This window comes from Aethalodelphis obliquidens, unplaced genomic scaffold, assembly GCF_003676395.1.
Source record: "Aethalodelphis obliquidens isolate GAN/ISIS:26980383/991018 unplaced genomic scaffold, ASM367639v1 scaffold9, whole genome shotgun sequence".
Lineage (NCBI taxonomy): Eukaryota > Metazoa > Chordata > Mammalia > Artiodactyla > Delphinidae > Aethalodelphis > Aethalodelphis obliquidens.
The window spans coordinates 30,064,063-30,069,801 of record NW_020837953.1 but is presented as its reverse complement, the minus strand read 5'-3'; positions in this window follow the sequence as shown (position 1 = coordinate 30,069,801).

Below are 5,739 nucleotides of genomic sequence, written 5' to 3'. Positions count from 1 at the left end.
GGCTTTCCTCCTTCCCCCCGGAAGTGTCCGCACGTCTACCATAGCTCTTCGAATATTTCTGCTTTTGTCCTTTGATCCGGGAGTGGTTTCGACTTTAGAGTAGATTTGGAATTGAACCTGGCTTCTAATCGTCTAAGTATCTGACCTTGGTGTCGTTATGCGCCTCCCTTTTGAGCCTCGTTTATCTTCTCTGTAAAAGGGGGATAGTAATTCCAGCCTTCCAGCGTTGTTTTGAGAATTATAGGCGTACTGTCCCCAGCACATCTTAAGTGCCCAATAAAGTAACGCCAATATTACTTTAAAAATAGGATGACTTGCTTCAGTGGAAGCGGTGTGGAAAGTGGAGAAGGCTGGAACTTTGGAGCTAGACTAGGCTTGGCACTGGCTAAATTAACTGGACCAACTTAACCTATTTTCTTTTAAATCTCTTTTCTAACTTGTAAAGTTAGAATAATTTATCCCATCTCAGTGGACTACAGGGTAACTAAAAGTATATGTGGAAGGGTTTGGAACAGTATCTGGAACATGGTAGGAGCTCAATAAATATTGGTTCCCTTCTCACTAACCCAGTTTACCTGGAACCAAAAAGGAGTTTTGTTTCTTTGCTGTCTTTACTTTTAAAAATTATATGTTGAACGGATAATTCATTAACTGGTTTAAATGATATACAGTGAAACGTCTTCCCATCTCTGTCCTCTGGTGGCTTAGAGGCACAATATAATCTGTTTCTTAAATGTCCTTTCAGAGGTTTTACACATGTAAAGCAAATGGTGGTGGTGTACTATACATACAGTTCTGCACTAAGTATAATTTGAAAATCATTCCATTAGAGTACAAAAGGAGCTTCCTCAGGACTATTTTATGGCTCATAATATGCCATTTTATACACAGTAATTTCTTTAATCATTGCCCTAGGAAAGGACGTTGAGATAGATTGAAACCTTTTGTTTTAACAGCTTCACTGAGTAACTTTGTATATATACATATATGTAGGATCTATTCCTAGAAGTAGAATAGCTGGGTCAAAGGGTGTGGGCAAACATAGTTCTGATAGATATTGCTCAATTTTCCACAAGCACCTGTTTTTCCATCTCCTCATCAACACGTTATGAAACTTTATGATCGTTGTCAATCTGATAGCTGAAAAATGGTATCTTGGGATAATTTAACTTGCAGTTATGTTGAGTGGAGTGAGCCTCGTATGTTTAAGACACATATTTTCCTTTGTCTGTTTATATTTTTTGCCCATTTTTCTTATTCATAGGAGCTATCTATGTATTAGGAAAATTAGCTCTTTGTCAAATGAGTTGCAAATATTTTTTCCCAGTGTGTCATGCAAAAACATTGTATGTTTATGGGATCAAATTTATCCTTTATTTTTCTTTGATTCTGGATTATGTGTTGTAGTTTGAAAGGCCTTCCTCACTCTGAGGTTAAAAAAATTTTTTTTTTTTTAAAAACCCTCCCCTGGACACTTCCCGGTGGTCCAGTGGCTAAGACTCTGCGCTCCCAATGCAGGGGGCCCAGGTTCGATCCCTGGTCAGGAAACTAGATCCCACATGCATGCCGCAACTAAGAGTTTGCATGCCACAACTAAAGATTCCGCATGCCGCAGCTAAGATGTGGTGCAGATAGACGGATAAATAAATCCACGATGCAAGGAAGATCCCGCATGCTGCAACTAAAAGAAGATCCCTCGTGCTGCAAATAAAACTGGGCGTAGCCAAACAAACAACACCTCCCATGGTTTATTCTGTTACTTTAAGAACTGATTTTTATGCTGCAGTCCTGATCCGTTTGGTATTTTGTAAAGTGTGAGGATCATAGTCCCTGTATTATGAAGAACCAGTGCTAAACTTGGCTGTTAAATAACCTGCTCAACCCATTGTACAGATGGGAAAGAACCCTACCCACCGAAATACCCGTCTCCAAAACCTGCTCCTCTTCCGGAGCTTGCTAACTCAGGGAGTGGCACCTCCCTCCAGGAAGGTGCCAAAGTTCCACCTTCACACAACTCATTCACTCTGTCTTGTTGATTCTTCCTCCTAAAGATTCACGAATCCATTCACTTCACTCCCACTTAACTAAGCCAGTTCAGGCCTTGTCATATTGTTCACACAACAGGGCTTTAACATGCTGCTCCCCCTGCCTGGAACATGGCTGACTTCTTATTCAGGACTCAGACCTTCCTTGCCCACCTTCTCTCAAGTACCCCCCGTCACTATGATATCAGTTTATTTTTTCTTTCACAGCACTTGCTACACTCTGTAATTACCTCATTTATTCACTTGTTCACTGTCTTTCTCCTCCACTAGAATGTAAGCTTCCTGGTATCATGGGCCACGATTTTTGGCTTCTGCTGTATCCCTGGCACTTCTGACAGTGCTTTTCATATATGGGGTGTTCAAACTATTTACCAAATTAATAAGTGAATGAGTTCTCACCTGGATTACTTCAGTGGCCTCCTGCTTCCTTTTCTCATGCTTCCCCGTGAGATACAGACTCAGGGAAATTCTGAGTGACATGTCAATTATTACTGAACAAAATCAAGGAGTCCTGAGAAAAGAGGGAGCTCAAAGGCCAGCTGTGGGGCCAGAGGAACTGGGGTTGACTGGCATGCTGACCAGACAGGGTCAGGGGACCTGGCTTCTGGTGCCAGCTTGCTTCCTGGTATGTGACCTTGAGCAGCTCACTTCCTCTCTCAGCATCTTCCTCTTCTGAAAAGTGGTGATATTAAAACGTCAATGACACAGGGAAGTTGTAAAAATCAAATGCAGGTAGGTGTGGAAGTGCCCGTACACTGTAAAGGGTCAGGGACATAGGGCAAGCTTTCTTCCCTCTCAGAGGGTGCTAACTCACCTGCGGGTGGGCCCTCTGTCATCCCAGGATCTTCCTGCCTTCAGATGCAGGCAGATGCTGTGCCAGGACTGAGTTTCTCTTCTTCCACCATTTCCTCCAGCTGCCCAAGCTGGGCCCAGCGTCCTACCCAGGGCATGGTACCTGCCAATAAGCATGGGGCTGGCGGGAGCTGCTGACAGCTTCCAGGTACCAGGGCAGAGGTGCCTGGCACACACAGGTTAATGTAAGAACCTCTTTCTTCTGGGCATCGGTTTTTTCCCTGAGGAAAGCAGGGTTAATTGGTGTCCCAAGACACCAGACAGTCATCAGTATTATGACAGTGGCTGTAGGCAGTTGAAAGGTGGATGATTCCAGAAGACACCAGGGAGAGCCAGTCATGAAGCCTCAGGGCTTCAGGTGCACCCAAGCTTTGGTTTAGGAGGTCATGCCTGTTTGTCCTCCTTTGGTCTCCTGGAGCCAGAGTTCCTCCTTCAGCCACTTAAAACGTATATTGTTTACTTAGTGGGCCCGAAGAGCTGTCCCAACTCCACAGAGAGATTATTCAGCCTGAAAATTAAAAACAATCTCCTGTACTTGTTAAGTAGGGAAGCGATGATCCATCTTAAGTCAGATTCCCTTTTGACATTGTTTTGCCTCAGGCTCCTTTCCTCTGCTGGCCTCATTAAATGTTGATAATCCCTATGTGGTCTTCAAAATTTAGGGAGACTTTACTTATCTGGGAATTTCTGATTCTCTCTTTCTTTAGCGCCTCCCTTCTCCAAATTGTCCCCCCAGATTGCTGCCAGAGGGATTTTTCTGAACCACAGTTCTGATCTTCTGGCTCAGAAATCTTTTGTTCCCTACCGCCAGTAGGGTGAAGTCCAAATTCCTTAGCTGGGAATCACACACTGCCACAATTCAGACTGCGATTTTGTGAAATTTTCAGCTTCAGATGGATTGATAGGATTTCAATATAAATTAAATCATAGAATATGTATCGTTTATGATTAGGTTCAGAGAAAGCCCAAACACTAGGGGCTTAAATAACACAGAAGCTTATTTCTCAAGTCCTCAGGTGGGCAGTCACCGTTTCTGGGTCTCAGGGACCCAGGCACCTTTGATCTTGTTGCTGTCCCATTCTCAACATGGTCAAAGATGGCTGTGCAAATTCCATGTTTGTATCCCAGCCAGGAGGAAGGTGAAAGGGGAAGGAAATGGTACAGGATGGATGCCAACTATATTTTAAAGAGGCTCCTAAGAAATGGACACCTAGCACCTCTGCTTACATCACATGGGCCAGATCTTGTCAGCTGCAAGGGAGGCAGGGAAACACTGTTTATTCCAGCCCACCATGTGCCCGCCTAAGAGTCATCAGTTTTCTTTTTCTTTTTGCCGAACGCGGGCCTCTCACTGTTGTGGGCTCTCCCGTTGCAGAGCACAGGCTCCGGACACGCAGGCTCAGCGGCCATGGCTCACGGGCCCAGCTGCTCCGCGGCACGTGGGATCTTCCCGGACCGGGGCACGAACCCGTGTCCCCTGCATCGGCAGGTGGACTCTCAACCACTGTGCCACCAGGGAAGCCCCATCAGTTTTAATTCTTAGCAATAGAATGGTATTTGGGGAAAACGAGAAGCTTCTGACATAAATGTTCTGCCTCTATCACTTAGCCTGGTCCCTTAGTCTGTAATGCTTGTCTCCCTCCCCTGCCTGAGAAAATATTATCATCCTTTAAAGCCCAACGTCAGCTCCAGCTCCAGGGACTTCCCTGGCGGTCCAGCGGTTAAGACTCTGTGCTCCCAATGCAGGCGCCATGATTTCGATCCCTGGTCAGGGAACTAAGATCCCTCATGCCAAACAGAGCAGACAAAAAAAAAAAAAAAAAAAAATCAGCTCCAGACCCCCAGAGGTACTATTCCCGGGACACTCTGCACACCCCCGAGGTCTCTAACCGTGATGTGGTGCTATGAACCTTCCTCCCACCTGTCTGCCCACTCTGAGTCTCTACCAGGGGCCCGATCCTTCTCCATGGCTGCAGGCTCATGACATCCCCTAAGCCCAACCTTGTGGAGTCCCCCTGCAGAACCTAATCCTAACTTGCACTCCTGTAGGCTTTGGGCAGCCTCCCACTCCCTCTCAGACTTTCTGCACTTTCCCCCATTGACCAACTGCACAAATCATCCATCCCACTAACCTTGAGGATACAGAACGGGAGGGACTTGGGTGAGCTGCGGCTGATTCTGAGCCCAGGTGTACAAGGTGGCAAATCTTACCCAGAGGGCACCTGTAGACCTTTCCCAGCCCCAGGATGAAGCTGAGTCCTTTTCTCCAGAGGACACACAAGATGCTGCCGAAGACAAGAGGATGACGCCGGGGCCCAGGTATGTGCTGGCATGTAACTAGCCTTCAGAGCCAGTTTTCCACATCACTCCACTGCCTAAAATCCCTCAGTGCCTCCCCCATGTCTTGGGGGCAAGTCCTGAGCCTTCCTGCTCTGACTGCTGCCCACTGCTCCCATCTCAGTCTTTCATACTCCCCCCGCGTCCTAGGCAGCAGCTCTACTTGCCTGTGGGCAGTTCCCCGACTGCTAGGCTCTCCAGGTCTGCCAGACTCTCACGAGTGCTGTTGGCTTTGCTTGGTACACCTTCTCCTGCTGGGCCTTAAGATTGGCTGTGACCATACTTCCTCTGGGAGGCCTTCCTTAAACCCTCAGGCAGAGCTGCTCTGTCCCCACGGCCCTCCGAACACCTCCGTATCAGCGGCCTCGTGAGTATGCTGTGCACTAACTAGGCTTAGCTACTTGCGGGCCAGCCCCACGTCACTCACGGGCAGCCCTGGCCTCAGGCACATGCTAGGCTCTCAGTATGTCCCCCCGCAGTGAGGCTCTAGAGCTCAGGGACAGAG